The following is an 18772-nucleotide window of genomic DNA, read 5'->3' as shown; positions in this document are numbered from 1 at the left end:
AGTTTGAGTGCGTATTTCCTCAGTGAAATTATTGTCCTCTATTTGGATCGAGTATGTCAGTTTTGTTCTAATTTAGCTGTACCCCCTGGAAAATTTCCCCTTTTATCCCCGACCGAGTCTTTCCATTGATTTACTTTCATGGAATCTCTCGTGTCCTCCAGCAATTTTTAGTCGTAGCCTAGCCTACACATAACTTTTTATTCCCCATCTTTGTCTCCCCAGTGAGTTTTCCTTAGGGAATGCATCATGCTCCTGTGGACTTTCAGTCTCTCCAGATTCTTCTCCTTTGTGGCAACATTTTCCCCACAAAGATTATTTTTAGCATTTCATATCATATGCATCATGAGGTCTCTTAGGGACCAAAATTTGCTTCTATTGTTGTTATTTAAGTCCATTCTACTGAGTCAATACGAATATTTTAACCTTCATCTCCTAAGCTAGAACGTCCTTAAATAGGGGCAGCTGTAAGACCCCAATTTTGACCCTAAGATCCCTTATGCAATCTCATCACATGCATTAGCATTGGGATCACACCTTGACATCCTCCTTACCCCTCATTCATTGGGTTTGCATTGGGAGAAATCACCAAGCACTATTTATTGTATCATACTTTGTTTTTTCATTATTTACTACCCAAAATACCAAAAATATGTCAATGTATAGTTTGTTGCTTTTGTAGATAGTGTGTGTGCTCACCTATGCTCTATTAAGCTCATACCCAGGGTTAAGACCCTCAATGCAAGGAGCTCAATCAATAAATGGTTCAATTTGACTCGAAGTGTCATATATGAATCCCCATGATTTTCACATGTTATTTTGATCAAGAGATCATCAAGAGTTTGAAGTTGATTTTCCTTGGAAACCCTAATTCATCTGGGTATCTTGTGTGACTTCTTCAACAAGTTTCTTTAACAATTGATCAAATATTTCAAGGGATAATTCATGTTACATAATCTTATGCATATATGATCCTCCATGAGTCCCAAAGGTCAAGATAATCTCAAGCTAGCAAGTTGGTTCAGGGTGGTTGACTAGAGAAAGTCAACTAGTCAAAATTAGGGTTCCCTAGACCATATCTCCTACAATATTTGTCATATGAAAATTACTCCAAGATAAACGTTACTCTAAATGACATTTCAAACAACTTTCATGTTTAGGTCTAGAGACAGTTTTGCTTGGAAAGTCATTTTTTATGGTGAAAGATTATAGGTCATTTTGTCTAAACCCTAGTTTGGAGGTAAACTTCCCAAGGCCATAACTTGCTCATTTTCATGATATGAAATACATTCAAATTCCATGATCAATTTAACGATGTCTACTTCAACTTTGATGTTTGTAATAAGTGCAAATCCAACTTGCAAATTCATGCCCCAAGAGGAAACATTATAGGTCATTTTGGGGCAATGCCATTGAACAAGTGATTTTGCTTAACTTATAAAATGCATAACTCCTTCATGCCAAATCCAGATGAGGTAAAATTTGTGACCAAATTGAAAATATTTGAAATGTATACAACTTATATGAAGGAACTTTTCTCATTTGAAGTCCATAGAAAAAGTTATTCAAGGTGGGGAAGTGAACATTTGGCTTGGGACATGGAAATGTTTTAAACATGTTTGATTTCCCAAATTTTCACTTCAAAATTCATCATGATCCAAGCTTCAAATGGAAAAGTGTTCAATATGAAAGTTGTTCCCCTTGATCTCACCTTTCGAAAACATCCAAGATCATCTCATTTGGATTAAAATTGAGGGACTTGCGCATGGGTGTAAGTTAAGGTGTCATTTGGATAATTTCAAGTTCCACTTTTCATATACATTTGCATGAGCTTCTAACATGATTTTAGCATGAAGTACATTGGATTATGGATTAGAATACATTATTTCATGGGCCTAATGCATACCCATGCATCCATGCAAGGTAGAATTTGAAAATTTTCCAAATTTGGAAGTGTGCAAATATCATTCACATTGGCTATAAATAGAACCCTCGGTGATCAGAAATGGGATCCCTCTTGCCCAAGCTTCGACCCTCTCCTCCCCAAACCCCATTGAAAGATAATATTTAAGGTTTCTTGAGAAACCGAGTTTCAATTCTCCTTCTGTTTTAGGATTGAAACTCCAAGAGTCCAAGCCTTTTAGCCATTCAAATCATCCTCTGCAAGCTTCTAGAGTCAAGCCAAGCCAAATTGGAAGCCAGATCAAGCAATTCTGAAGCTCCTCGAAGGTGAGATTTCAACAACTTCTTCTCTTCGATTCTCTCTCAATTCTCCACTATTCTTGTTGATTTTTGGTTTGCTGAAGTCCTACCAATGTAGGCAACAAGATTGAGTTGATTTGAGGTCAAATCGAAGCAACTCAAATCATGATCCTCAAATTTCAACTCCCTGTATCTTTTCATATACTTGGAATTGGACAAAATTCAGTCCAGATTCGAGCTCCCGAGCCTTTTTTCTTTAAATCCATGTCTTACTTTTTAATTTTGGTGATGGACCAGTCCGGTGAGGTCCACCGAAGAAGAATACCGGAGCTCTGGCTCCGGTGATGAGGTAGGTGTCTTGCTTCCCAACCACATGATCCTTTTCAATTTTTTTAATCTCATGCGTTAGTTCTGATTACCACGCGTGCATCTCAGTTGACCAAGGCACATGTGGAACATGCGCTGATCACCATCTGATCTGCCACCTCAATTAATGAGGGAGATCAGATGGTCCACGTTTTTTTGAATTTCCGAATTTCCCTTTTAATTTCTTATTTTTAATTAATTCATATTAATTTCATTATTGATCCAAAAAATGTGGGACTTTCACACAAAAAATTCAAATATTTTTCTATTTTATTTTCTGAATTACAATTATTTTTTGGATCAACATTGATATTTTTCATGATTTAATTGTTTTTTTTGCATATTTTTAATTGTTTAAAAATACTTATGTATTTTCAAAAATAATGAAATTTTTTATCCAAGGTCCTTTGACCTTGTTTGACCTATCTCTTGGCCATTTATTTTATGCTTTGAAGAGGTTTTAGGTTTTTGATCAAACATAATTTAATTTAATGCATTTTAATTTGATTTTTAATTATTTAATTGTGTGAAAATTATGTTGAGCCATTTTTATTGACTTGTGAAGTTTGACCATGTGTTTGGGCCTTGGTCAAGGTTGATTTGACTTTTGTAGGATTAAAATAATTGGATTTAGGGGATTGATGAAATGTACATTTCATTTCCTAAAATGAATGAATTATTTTAATTTGATAAAATTCCTCCCATGACCAATTTGTGTTTGTCTCATTTCCCATCCCTCTTCATATTCAATCCCATTCTTTCTCATCCCTCTCATTGACCAATGACATCTCAATATCCTAAGGCTAATCGGTTAATCAATAACTTTGTGTTAGATGAACCAATACAAGTATGGATGAGATTAGGTCCATCCTTTTGATCATTTTTCTTTTTGTGTGTGGTATGTTTTAGGAGTATGGTTCATTATACCATATCTCTAACATGCATTAACACCAAAATTTCTATTGCCCGACCTCAGATAGTTATGACTTCTACATAAGTCCAATTACGATTGCTTAATATAACGCTAAATTTTGACCCAAAGGCATAACATTCTAGTAAGTGAGATTGCAAGTCTCCCCCCTTTCATGGTATTGTATGGAAACTTGACCTTTTTTCCTTCCTTTGGAAGATTTCTTGGTTCAAGGATCCATGCTTGTGAATAGAGGGTTGAGTGTTCTCCAAAGAATGACTTAAACAATTGAAAAGCAAAACTCCACTAACATCTAATCAACTAACCCTTGAACAACATTCTATTATAATTGCTTTAAATTTCATGTCATTTACTCTATGCCATTTAAATTCACGCCATTTAACATTTGTCATTATACATATCATTTAACTTGTTTATTTTAATGTCATTTTCCCTTTGCTCACTCGAGCCATATATTATGATTGTACATACTTGTTTGTGTATCTTGTTTGTGTTTGTGGTCTTAGGACCTTAAAATACCTAATAAACAACAAAAACCCTTGTCATACCCCAAAATTTGCCCGTTGATATTACAAAGCATTCCTCAAGACCCTCCGACTTGTTCTGCAAGACACTGACACTAAAGGAACAAAAGCCCAGCTCACAACAGGCCCAATCCAAAAGTGGCCCAAACTAGCTTGCTCGCTAGGCGAGCAATTCCTTCGCCTAGCGAACACTTCATCATGACACTCGCCCAGCAAAGCATCAGATCCAGAAAAAAGCCCAGAATAGCTTGCTCGCTAGGCGAGCAATTCCTTCGCCTAGCGAAGCTTGCGAAAATCTGAAGTTTTGGACCTCATTTTAAGCCCATTAGGTCACCACTACTACTATAAATACCAGCTCTTCAGCCACGAAAAAACACACAGACCCAAAAGGAGAAACACAGAAAACCAACACACAGAGACGGACGGACACCGAAACGGAGAGACCAAGACGAAGGACGGAAACCCTGGTGCAAAAACCCTGCTAACCTGAAGGCAGCCCATCCGCGCCGAAGCTACCGCCGTCCAACTCAATCCGGCCTCCAAGCAATCAGTCCCTTTCAATATCGCAATTGCACACAGGTTTGCGTATCACCGCTGTTTTATGTTTCCAATTGATATTCTTTACATACATGATGCATTTCGATTAAGGTTTTGATATGTGATTTGATTTCGTATGTGAATCTAAGTATGAACATCCTGTATAATTGTATATGCTATGCCTATAATCCAATGCCATGAAAGTGCAGGTTTTCGGAAGTCATGCTGCTATCAAACTCCAAACCCGTGGCCGCTCTCTAGCTCATCGCTAAGCGAGCCTGCAGCGAGCCTTCGCTGAGCCTTCGCTAGGCGAAGCAGAGGCGAACGGGACAGTGGCTGCTTTGCCTCTTTGCTGTTCTATATTATGCTTATCTAATTACGATTTTTGCATCACTTGGCCTGAACTCATGACGGTTATGTCTATTTTATGGTGCAATTGTCAAATCATATTTTATCTCAATGCTCTAACCCGTGTGTTGAATGGTGTAAAAGTTTCCATATCCCCAATGAAGTGGCCGGCTAGGTACTCCACTTTACGTGTGGGAGACCTTCGTGGAGATGGATTCTAAATTACTTCACTTTAATGTGAAGATTCATATTGATTGCCTAATTAATTTTAATGTATTAATTTTTAATGTATTGATTTTAATGTGTTGATTTTAACGTGGAGATTCATCATAATTACCTAATGAACGTTAAAATATGGACTTAAAATAAATGATATCGGACCTCTCTTTGTTACCCCCCGATTACGTAATACGGTCATGTCCCGCGAATATGGGGATACACTTAGCAATGGCCCCTCGGTTAAATCATCATAAAATAAATCATGGTCCCTCGGATGTTGCCTTCGGAAATACGATTTTGTCCCTCGATGACCCTTCGGAGTAGCCTACGGTTAAATGATGATAGTCCATTCGAATGCTAAGGTATCCTCATAACTGTTGCCTTCAATGACCAATCAATGACCCTACGATGACCCTTCTACATCCCAAGGATAAACTACTTACTTCTCAATAGTAAGGACAGTTTTACCCTCATAAGGATAGGAAATACCCGGAAAGACCTCGGACAGGTATAACCCTTAATTGCTCATTCATAACCTAAAATATTTTTCCCACCTTACACATTTCAAACATCCTTTTTGGAAAATCACCACTTAGTATACATCCGTACTAGGATCATTGCTGAGTTATATTTTTCTAAATAACTTTCAAACCTAAATGAGATAACCACTTTGTATACATTCATGCAAGAATCATTACAAAGTTAAATTCTCATTTTCAAAACATTTTTCACACATTTCTCAACCACCTTTTTCAAACTAGAAAAACATAAATGATTGAGCAATTAAGAGCCCATGGATAACCATGGATACAAAGGGTGCTAATACCTTCCCTTCGTATAACGTACCTCCCGAACCTAAGAATCTAAATTAAGGTCTTTCCTGTTCTTTTCCACCTTTCCTTATGGGATAAAAGAAAAGTCGGTGGCGACTCTTGCTAACCGCGACATTGCGATTAAAAACAAAAAGTCCAGTTCACTGTATGACAGAACTGGCGACTCTGCTGGGGACGACAAAGAGAGGTCCATCTTTAAAAAAAAAACATCCATGTTTTCCTAATTGTTCCTTCTTTTAAGGGAATTGTTGAGTGAAAGATCCTACACCCGGATCTAGTGTACCTTAGGTAAGTAGCAATAGATCATCGCGACTATCCGGCGTATACTGGAGTGGTTAAAATGATGGCTACGGTTAATGCGATACTTTGGATGTCCTGATGTTCCTCATGTTTACTTGAGGAAAAATTTGGCATTCGCGTGGTGTCATCAAAGCATTAACCAGACCTTTAGAACCCTAATTGACTTATCCTAGCCATTAGAAAGTAGTGAGATAACTGATTTCGGTTCCGACTGAGGTTGGTTGATACTCGATACTACACTCTTTGAGATTGGACTTTAGGGAAGCTTCGGTCAACCACTTGGCGTTGCACTGAAGTGGACTTAAAGAAAGGTCGATGATCTGAGATCCTTCTAGAACCCGGTTACTATTCTAGGACAGGTTGAACCAACCAAACTTCAGTGGGGAGGGTACTTACCTGTAGAACTCATGCAAGCCTTAAAACCTAGGAATGATTGTTGTGTGACTTGATTTACTTACATCATAACATCATAACATCATAACATCGTACATCATTGTACTAACCGTTTCAAGGACTTAGGGATTTAGCTTTGCTCTGTTGCACAGGTTATGGCTTCCAGGAAGACTATCCGGATCAATCTTGTAACGATCTCTCCTCAACTCAAGGATTTGGTGTCAGAACTTCCCGATCATGCTCAGTTCAACAAGAAACATGGTCATCTCCTCAACTTGGTTACCACTGGTTTCAAAGAAGATATGATGAGAGTTCTATTCCAGTTCTTCGATCCTAAACATCATTGCTTCACTTTCCCAGATTATCAGTTGGTACCCACATTGGAAGAGTTTTCCAAGCTGCTTGGGATACCTATCCTTGATCAAATACCTTTCAGTGGTCTGGAAAAGATTCCGAAGTCTGAAGAAGTTGCCGCAGCTTTACACATGACAAAGTCCGACATTGAAACTAATTGGGTAATAAGGAGTGGAATGAAAGGTTTACTTGCCAAATTCATGATAAGTAAGGCCCGAGAATTCCTAAAAGTTATGAATGTCCATGCTTTTGAAGATGTCCTAGCCTTACTGATCTATGGTTTGGTGCTATTCCCTAATCCGGACCAATTCATAGACATGAATGCTATTAAGATATTCCTCACTCATAACCCTGTGCCTGCCTTGCTTGGAGATGTCTTGCATTCCCTTCACACTCGTACTACGAAGAGGCAAGGGACTCTCATGTGCTGCATACCTTTATTGTCTAGGTGGTTTATTTCGCACCTTCCTCAATCAGTCTTGAAGAATGATCAAAATCTGAAGTGGTCTCAGAGGATAATGGCACTCTCCCATTCAGACATCAGTTGGTGTTCTAATCCCAGAGAAAATGTTATCCTCATCGACCGTTGTGGAGAATTCCCTAATGTACCCCTCATGGGGATAAGAGGAGGTATTACTTATAATCCTGCCTTAGCCCTACGTCAGTTTGGGCATGCTCGAAGAGATGGTCCACATGAAATGATTATTCAAGGTATAGTGTTTGACTATGACAATGACTCTCAAGGTCTCCGCCAAAGGTTTGTACGAGCTTGGGGCATGGTGAAAAGAAGCAATTTAGGAAAGAAAAATTCTATTCCTATGGAGCCTTATCTCAGATGGGTACGCGCCAGAGCTCGTGAACTTGTCATGCCATATCTTGCAGTCGGACCATTGATTGTTGAATCAGAGGTCGAAGGAGGTACTTCCCAGATCATTCCTTATCCAGACATGCCTACTGATGTTGAGGAATTGAAAAGATCCTGGACCCAGTTGAGAGAGGAGAGGGATACTTTCGAAGCTCAGTTCAATGCAGAAAGGAAGAAAGTATTAGAGCTCACCAGCCAGCTTAATGAGGAACGAAGACTCAATGCATATCTTCGCCCAAAAAGAAGCCGCCCCTGGGAGACTTGAGCTTTCATTGTACTTTTATCGTTATTCCTTTTGTAATGAACATTGATCAAAAATCAGCAATAAACGTGTCTCTCTTGTTTGTGGGTGATTTACGCAAAGTTAAATTCCAAAAGTCCTTGAAAACATTTCATGCATTGCATCGCATAACATAACATTGCATAACAGGTATTCTAAAGGACCATATTCTCACGGTCTGCCCCTTACACAGAAAAATGGATCTCGAACAAACTGTCAAAGATCTCCAGACTCAGAATGCTCAATTCAAGGAGATGATGCTAAGCTTATCCAAGGGGCAGGAGGAACTGAAGGCTCTTTTGGTCGAGAAGAAGAAAGACAAGAAAGCTGTGAGTTTCATTAACCCGGGAAGAAGGCGTAAAGGACAGGCTACGGGAATCAAATTTGGAATCCCGAATGGCCCAGAAGAGGGGGCAGAGAATGATTCAGAGGAAGAGAATGCTGATTTCTCCAACCCTGACGATGACGATGAAGAGTATGAAAATGAACAGTACTCTCCAAGAGATGATAAGTACAAATTGCTGGAAGAACGCATGATAGCCATGGAGGGCCAGAAGGCACCTGGTCTGGATTTCGAAAGTTTGGGTCTGGTCTCCGATGTGACCATTCCTCGCAAATTCAAAATCCCCACCTTCACTAAGTACGATGGTGCATCCTGTCCTCAGATGCATCTAAGGGCTTATGTGAGAAAGATTCAGCCGCATACCACTGATAGGAAGTTGTGGATCCACTTCTTCCAAGAGAGCCTGTCTGGCACACAGTTAGAATGGTATTATCAGCTCGAAAGTTCTGACATCCGCACCTGGACTGACTTAGCGACAGCTTTCTATAAGCAGTACCAGTATAATTCTGAACTAGCGCCTACTCGGCTACAGTTGCAGAATATGGCTATGGGATCTAAAGAAAGCTTAAAAGAGTATGCCCAGAAATGGAGAGATTTGGCTGGCAGGGTCAAACCCCCTATGACTGACCGAGAATTAGTAGACCTGTTCATGGGTACCCTGACTGGCCCATTCTACAGCCACCTACTGGGGAGTTCTTCATCAGGTTTCACTGAACTTATACTGACAGGTGAACGGGTGGAGAGCGGCATTCGAAGTGGAAAGTTACAGGCAGCTACTTCTACAAGCAGTAAAAAGTCCTACCATGGGAAGAATGAATCGAATGCTGTGTATGGTCAAAAGAATCATAATAAGAAAAATGGTGACCACGCCGTTGGAGCAGTGACGATAGCAGCCCCGCCAGCTCAAAACTTCCAGCAAAGACTGTTGGTGTAAGCCCTAGAGGCCAATACATTTTGGTACTTGTATCGAATAATAAAAGGCATTCTCTTTATTATGGTTGATTAATAAAGTCCCTGGAATAGATAGTCCGTTTAATGTATTAAGTGTGACTTAATCATGAGAACACATTAAACATAAGGACACTATTCCTAAAGTATCCGTAGTCGAGCTTTAGTGTGAAGTGGGATAACATTAAAGCATTAAGACTATTATGTTTGTAGACTGATGATCATATCTCATGGATCATGGATAAAGAGTTATCAAGTCTTAAACATAGGTATGAATATTAGGAGTAATATTTATACCGGATTGACCCGCTATGAGAATACTATATAGAAAGTTATGCAAGGTGTCATAAGTTATTCTCATGGTGATAATAGTGTGTTCCACTCTTCGACCTGAAACCACTATGGATCCTAGATGTAGAGTCGAGTGCTTTATTGCTGATCCAACGTTGTCCGTAACTGGATAACCATAAAGACAGTTGATGGGTACTCCACAAAGCATGCTGAGGGACATGAGTGACCTAGATGGAATTTGCCCATCCTGCATAACAGGATAAATGTCTATGGGCCCAATATTGAACTGGACAAGGATGACACGGTCTATGCCTTGTGTTCAATATAGACATAAGGGCAAAAGGGTAATTATACACATAAGTATTATCACAGAAGGAATTGTCAGATCACATGACATTTTCGTGTCTTGGGTAGCAGTGATGTGTTGCTAGATACCGCTCACTGTTTATTATGTTAAATGCGTGATTTAATATAATTGTCAACATCACGAAAACCTACAGGGTCACACACAAAGGACGGATTGATGAGAGATAGAGTAACTAAGGAATACCGTAGGTACGGTGCCCTTAAGTGAGTTATAGAGCATCGTAAGGTACGATGTACTTGAATAGAATACGAAATATGGTAAGGTACCATGAGCTTAAGTGATTTTGGGCATATTATAAGATATGGGCCAAAATACACTTAAGTGGGCTTTTAGCTTGAAGCCCACACAAGTGGTTCTATAAATAGAACCCTTGTGCAGAAGCAAAAATTTGTGGTTGCATTATTTTCGTTTTCTCTCACTCTCTCTCTCTCTCTCTCACTCAAAGCCTTCATTCATACCAGCTAGCACTGAGATTGAAGGAATCCGTTCGTGTGGACTGAGTAGAGACGTTGTCATCGTTCAACGTTCGTGATCGTTTCGTGGATCTGCATCAAAGGGTTTTGATCGTCACAAGAGATCTGCACCAAAGGTTTCAACCGTCACAAGAGGTAAATACTCTATCACTGATCATGACCATTCGTAAGGATCTCTAAAGGAGACAATTTTAATTTCCGCTGCGCTTTGGGTCGCAATTCTCCTTCAAAGACAAGACAGACCAAGAAGGCAGTTTACCAAGCTCAATATGACTTTAGCACAAGCACTGCAAAGCATGCTGAAGGTAAATTTAATCACTCTCAGAGGTCCTCCTGCAAATGTCAACACTGTTTCGCCTCGTTATAATCCCAATGCCAGGTGTGCATATCACTCCGATAGCCCCGGGCATGATACAAACGACTGTTGGTTGTTGAAGAACAAAATTCAGGATATGATCGACGCTGGAGAAATTGAATTCGAGCCTCCGGAGATTCCTAATGTCATCACTGCTCCTATGCCTAATCATGACAAGGCTGTTAATGCTCTCGATGACGATTTTCTCATTACTACTGTAGCGGACTTAACATCTCCTCTCCCGATCATAAAGAGGAATTTATTGCAAGCTGGTTTATTTCCAGGTTGTACTGAAGATTGCAATCTCTGCATACTCTGGCCTGAGGACTGTTTGAAATTGAAGAATGGTGTTCAACAGCTGATGGACGATCGTACAATTCTCTTTGAAAGGGTTTCTAAGACGGAAAACCCTATTGAAGAAGTATCTGTGATTGCAAGGTCCAAGGTTCCAGTGAAGATTACTACTCCCAGAATACCTGTGAAGATTATTGCTGAGCCCAGGGTAGCTCCCCTAATTATTACTGCGCCTGACCCAGTACCGTATTCTTCAAGCAAAGCCATTCCGTGGAATTATGGAGGTGATGTTTACATCCATGGCGTAAAGCAAGTTGGTGATTCTGATAATCCTAATGACATTGTTGGGACTAGTAAAGTTACTCGAAGCGGAAGGATCTTCTCTCCAGAGATCTCACCTCCAGTTCCCGAAAACCGAGGAAAGGAACCAGTCAACCCTTCTCAGTCAGAGACACCGATCGAAGCTACTACTGAAGACGTTGCCAAACGAGAAATGGAAGAGGTGCTGAAAATAATCCGCAAGAGTGATTTTGATGTGGTAGAGCAGTTGGGGCATACCCCGTCTAAGATCTCGATGTTGTCCTTGTTGTTATCTTCTGAATCTCATGCCAATGCCTTGATAAAATTCCTGAAGACTGCCCATGTACCTCAGGAGACCTCCGTCGATCAGTTTGAAAACTATGTTGCTAACCTGACTGTTGACGATGGCCTAGGTTTTTCCAATGCTGACCTGACACCAGCAGGGAAGAATCACAATAAGGCCCTGCATATCTCCATTGAGTGTAAGGGAATCACCCTGTCTCATGTGTTGATCGATAATGGCTCTTCTTTGAATGTGCTACCGAAAGCCGTGCTCGACAAACTTGACTGTAAAGGCATTGAATTGATGCCTAGTGACATTGTGGTACGTGCTTACGATGGTGCGAAGAGTGTTGTCCATGGCGAAGTGGTTCTCCCTATCAAGATAGGGCCTCAAGTCTTCAACACTACCTTTCATGTAATGAACATTCGCCCCGCCTATTCCTGCTTGCTGGGACGCCCTTGGATTCACGGGGCAGGTGCTGTAGCTTCGTCTCTCCATCAAAAGCTGAGATATCCAATAGAGGGAAAGATTGTCACTGTGTATGGGGAAGAAGAATACATTGTCAGTAGTGTGCATACCTTCAGATACATCGAGATGGATGGTGAATTCTTCGAGACTCCGTCTCAGTCATTTGAAGTGGTTCCTCCGCCCAGTCCTGTCCTTAAGCCAACTCCCCTTGTGCCAGAGGTTATTCGAACTCCTCCTGCCATGGTTTCCCTGAAGGACGCTCAAGTTGTGGTTGAAGATGGTGGCTGTACTGGCTGGGGTCAACTGATCAACATACCCTACAAGTCTGATAAATCTGGTCTGGGATTTAGCTCTGAAAAGATGGTCAAAGATCAAATCAATGCTGTAGAAGATGCTGACAGTGATTGCGACCTGGATAGCTGGATCTTCCCAACAATTGGTGACGGACTCAATAATTGGAAGGCTGAAGACACTATCCCGATCTCCTTTAGTCAGGAGTAATTGTTATTGTCCATTTAGTATTGCAAATTTTAATTTTTCAATTGAACTTCTTAAAGCATTGTGTCTATGCCCGGGGCACAATAGCTAATTTGTTAAGGGCTTTGTCACTTCATAAGCATATTCATATTCAATAAATCAATGGACTTTGTTGCATTCAAATGTTGCGCTCTTTATCTTTCCTGTCGTCTTTCAAACAAGCTATGCTTTCTTACACACACTCACATAACAAATTGCAGATCCATATCCACTCTGAATCCTATGGATAATAATTCCGCTACTGTTCATTATGACTTTGAAAATCCGATCTACCAAGCCGAAGATGGAAGTGAGGAAGATTGTGAAGTACCTGGAGGGCTTGCCAGACTGTTACTGCAAGAGGAAAGGACTATACAGCCGCATGAAGAGTCACTCGAAGTCGTAAATCTAGGTACTGAAGTGGACAGAAAAGAAGTCAAAATAGGAGCAGGTTTGGAAAACAGTGTCAAAGAAAGATTGATTCGAATGTTACATGACTATGTAGAGGTTTTCGCTTGGTCTTATGAAGACATGCCAGGATTGGATACTGACATAGTAATGCATCGTCTGCCAATGAAGGAGGACTGTCGGCCTGTCAAGCAAAAGGTTCGCCGCATGCGTCCTGAAATGTCTGAGAAAATCAAAGCTGAAGTTATGAAACAATTCAATGCCGGTTTTCTAGCCGTTACTTCTTATCCTCAATGGGTTGCTAATGTGGTACCAGTGCCGAAGAAGGATGGTAAGGTGCGAATGTGCGTAGATTACCGAGACCTGAATAAAGCAAGTCCCAAAGACGACTTTCCACTCCCGCACATCGATGTTCTGGTAGATAACACCGCTCAACAAAAAATATTCTCCTTCATGGATGGATTCTCGGGTTATAATCAGATTAAGATGGCACCTGAGGACATGGAGAAAACTACGTTTGTGACGCAATGGGGCACTTTCTGTTACAAAGTAATGCCATTCGGTTTAAAGAACGCCGGGGCAACGTACCAGCGTGCTATGGTGGTTTTGTTCCATGATATGATTCATCATGAAATAGAAGTATACGTGGATGACATGATAGCCAGATCTCATACTGAAAAAGAACATCTCGATCATTTATACAAACTGTTCGAGAGGTTGAAGAAGTACAAGTTGAGATTGAATCCGAACAAATGCACCTTTGGAGTAAGATCCGGTAAACTCTTGGGCTTTATTGTCAGTGGTAAAGGAATTGAGGTTGACCCGGCTAAAGTGAGAGCTATTCAAGAAATGCCAGTTCCCCGTACGGAGAAAGAAGTCAGAGGTTTCTTGGGACGCTTGAACTACATTGCCCGATTTATCTCCCATTTGACCGCTACCTGCAAACCCATCTTCAAATTACTGAGGAAGAATCAAGAGATGATGTGGAACGACGAATGTCAAGAGGCTTTTGACAAAATCAAGAAATATCTCCAGGAACCTCCAATTCTGATACCACCAGTTGAAGGAAGACCTCTAATCATGTATTTGACCGTGTTAGAAAGTTCAATGGGGTGCGTGTTGGGGCAACATGACGAGTCTGGTCGAAAAGAGCATGCCATATACTACCTGAGCAAAAAGTTCACCGGCTGTGAAACAAGATACTCACTGCTCGAGAGAACTTGCTATGCTTTGGCCTGGGCTGCTCGCCGACTAAGACAGTATATGTTGAATCATACGACTTTGTTGATTTCTAGGATGGATCCCATCAAATACATGTTCGAGAAGCCTGCCCTCTCCGGAAGAATAGCGAGATGGCAGATGATCTTAACGGAGTACGATATCCAGTATACTACCCAAAAAGCCATCAAAGGAAGCGTGCTCGCTGATCATTTGGCTTATCAAGCGGTGGACGATTATCAATCTATGAATTTTGAGTTCCCAGATGAGGATGTCATGCTTGTTACTGATGAGAAAAAACCTAAACCGGATGAAGGACCCGAACTGGGATCCCGATGGACTATGGTCTTTGATGGGTCTTCTAATGCATTGGGCCATGGTGTTGGGGTTGTACTCATTTCTCCCGAGGGTTACCATACGCCTTTCACGGCTAGACTATGTTTTCATTGTACCAATAATACGGCTGAGTATGAAGCATGTATTTTTGGACTCAAGGCTGCCATAGACCGGCGAATCAAGTTTTTGAGTGTGTATGGAGATTCGGCCTTAGTAATCAGTCAGATCAAAGGAGAATGGGATACTAAACACCCAAATCTCATCCCTTATCGAGAGCGGGTAATGACATTACTTCCATACTTTGAAGAGATTACATTTGAACATATTCCACGGGAAGAGAATCAGTTGGCAGACGCATTAGCTACCATGTCATCTATGTTCAGAGTCAGATGGGACGGTGAAACTCCCAGGATTACCATTGAACGATCAGATGAACCAGCACACTGTCATGAACTTCACACTGAAAGGGTACAGGGGAAACCTTGGTTCCACGATGTAAAAAGATATTTAGGAGCTCAGGAATACCCTGAAGGGGCATCCATCAATGACAGAAAATTCCTGAGGAAGTTCTCCGCTAAATTCTTTCTGAGTAATGGAGTATTATACAAACGTAATCATGATTCGACTCTGCTTCGCTGTGTGGATAGAAAGGAAGCAGAAAAGATTATGGAAGACATGCATGACGGTATTTTTGGGACTCATTCTAATGGACATACAATGGCCAAGAAGATTCTGAGATCAGGGTATTATTGGTCTACCATGGAAACTGATTGCCACCATCACTCCAGAACCTGTCACAAGTGTCAGATCTATGCGGACAAAGTACATGTGCCTCCTGTTCCATTGAACGTTTTGACAGCACCTTGGCCCTTTGCAATGTGGGGCATCGATATGATTGGAGAGATTAAACCCACGACTTCTAATGGACATCGCTTCATTCTCGTCGCCATTGATTACTTTACGAAGTGGGTAGAGGCAGCCTCGTTCGCTTCTATCACCAAGAATGTGGTGGCACGGTTCATCAAGAATAGCCTTATTTGTCGATACGGCATCCCTGAAAGAATTATCACTGATAATGGTACTAATTTGAACAACAAGATGATTACTGAACTCTGCACGCAGTTCAAAATTAAACACCATAACTCTTCTCCGTACCGGCCAAAGATGAATGGCGCCGTAGAGGCTGCTAATAAGAACATCAAGAAGATCATACAAAAGATGACAGTAACGTACAAAGACTGGCATGAGATGTTACCGTTTGCTCTCCATGGTTATCGCACTTCAGTACGCACTTCGACAGGGGCAACTCCTTTCTCTTTAGTCTACGGAATGGAAGCCGTCTTACCAGTGGAAGTTCAGATTCCCTCTCTAAGAATCATGAAAGAGGCGGGCTTAGATGAAGATGAATGGATTCGGACTCGACTCGATCAGATAAACTTGATTGATGAGAAGAGACTTGCGGCTGTTTGTCATGGACAGATATATCAAAAGCGCATGACCCAGGCATTTAACAAAAGAGTCAAGAGACAGGTGTATCAAATTGGCGACTTGGTGATCAAGCGTATCATTCTACCACAAGGGGATCCCAGAGGCAAGTGGACTCCCACATACGAAGGGCCATTTGTGGTTAAGAAAGTATTCTCCGGTGGAGCCATGATACTTGCTACAATGGATGGCGAAGACTTCCCGCATCCTGTGAACGCGGACATAGTTAAAAAATACTACGCATAACAGAGACCCGCTAGGCCGACGTACCTAGGCAAAAGTAAGGGCATCCCGGCGAACCAAAAGGGTTCGGGCAAAAATTAGGGATAAACATATACAAATGTACACCCGGCAAGTCGAAAACCTGAAAAGGCGGCTTGGGCAAAAATGGGTATCCTGGTGGACTGAAAACCTGAAAAGGCGGTCCAGGCAAAAATTAGGGATTAAAGCGTATGACTATGTCCCGTTCTCTGTCAGCTTCAACCAAGTTCAAGGGACTGAACAAGCCAATCACCTCTATCCGACAGCAGGAGATGAGATGCTTGAAGACATGATGACAGTAGTGGAATTAAAATCAATAGGACTTTTTCTGCATAGCTTTCTCTTTGTTTTCTTGACAATTTCCTCTTACTAGGATTTCTGTCTCCTTGTACACAAATTGCCTGTTTATAGGCCCTCTTTCAGAATCAATGCAATTTCATTTTGAAAAAATGTTGTTGTTTTATTTCCTCTGTTTTGTTTGCGTAAACGTCCATTGATTTAATTTGAATTGATTGATGCATTTGAATATGGCTAATGTTTATCAAAAATACATGCCTAAAATGGAAATTGCAATTACTACGAGACTTCAGGATCAAGGAAAAGGTCTAACCATGCTTTCCAATGAATCCGTTGCTAATTCGATTCCCCGGCAACGCCAATTATTCCCCAGAAGAGAGTGGCATTACTAGACAAATGGGTCATCTTTTCTATCCCCAGCCAGGCTTTGTTGAATGTTTCTACCATCAGACAGAAGTCAAGTCTCCCAGCCGAGACAGGGTCATCAATACCAATGTCTCCGACCAGCAGACTGAGATTTATTTCCCCAGTAGAGTCCCCTGGAAGAACGTTTCAGACGCATAGTGCACTCATTACATCATTTCACATCACATACCTACATACAATTTTCATTCCGCATCATATACATTACATCATTTCATAATATATACCTGCATACAATGCTCGCATTTATTCCAGACGCATAATTCACTCATCACATCATATCACAGCATACACATGCATACAGCATAAAGCATCTCATGCATCATGACATTGCATGAAACTAACTTTATTTTTCAGGCTAATCACATTCAAGATTCGAATACAGCTCTCAGATATAATCCATCTGACGAACGTTCTGACATCCTCCCAATGGTGGCATCTCTAAGCCCACCACAGATATTCACTGCAAATACAACAAATATTATCAGATACAGCCTAACGTACGGTTCATTCTGATTCAGCCCAACATATGACTCTTTCAGCTCAGATACGGTCTAACGTACGATCCATTCTGACTTTCAACAACTCCAATACGGTCTAACGTACGACCCATTTGGATACTCAAATCCTCAGATGCTGCCTAGCGTACGGTACATTCCGGGGTGTAGTCTAGCGTACGACTACTTTCTTTTTCAGATACAACCTAACGTACGGTTCATTCCGCAACTCCAATACGGTCTAACGTACGACCCATTTGGACCTTCAGCTCAGATACGGTCTAACGTACGATCCATTCTGACTTTCAACCAACTCCAATACGGTCTAACGTACGACCCATTTGGACCTTCAATTCAAATACGATCTAACGTATGATCCATTCTGACCTTCGACAACTCAGATACGATCTATCATACGATCCATTCTGATCTTCAACAACTCAAGTACGATTTAATGTACGACCAAGTTAGACCTTCATCTCCTCAGATGCTACCTTAGGACAGGTACATTTCTGAATGGTAGTCTAGTATACGACTACTCCCTTACTCAGATGCTACCTTCGGACAGGTACATTTCTGAATGGTAGTCTAGTATACGACTACTCTCTTTTAAGCAGATTCAGCCTAACGGACGGCTCATTCTGTTACTCAGATGCTACCTTCGGACAGGTACATTTCTGAATGGTAGTCTAGTATACGACTACTCCCTTTTCAGCAGATTCAGCCTAATGGACGGCTCATTCTGCTCAGATACGGTTTAATGTACGACCAAGTTAGACCTTCATCTACTCAGATGCTACCTTCGGACAGGTACATTTCTGAATGGTAGTCTAGTATACGACTACTCTCTTTTAAGCAGATTCAGCCTAACGGACGGCTCATTCTGTTACTCAGATGCTACCTTCGGACAGGTACATTTCTGAATGGTAGTCTAGTATACGACTACTCCCTTTTCAGCAGATTCAGCCTAATGGACGGCTCATTCTGCTCAGATACGGTTTAATGTACGACCAAGTTAGACCTTCATCTACTCAGATGCTACCTTCGGACAGGTACATTT

The sequence above is a fragment of the Lathyrus oleraceus genome, chromosome 2 (assembly GCF_024323335.1).
Source record: "Lathyrus oleraceus cultivar Zhongwan6 chromosome 2, CAAS_Psat_ZW6_1.0, whole genome shotgun sequence".
Lineage (NCBI taxonomy): Eukaryota > Viridiplantae > Streptophyta > Magnoliopsida > Fabales > Fabaceae > Lathyrus > Lathyrus oleraceus.
The sequence above is the reverse complement of the archived record's forward strand: the minus strand, read 5'-3'. Positions refer to the sequence as shown.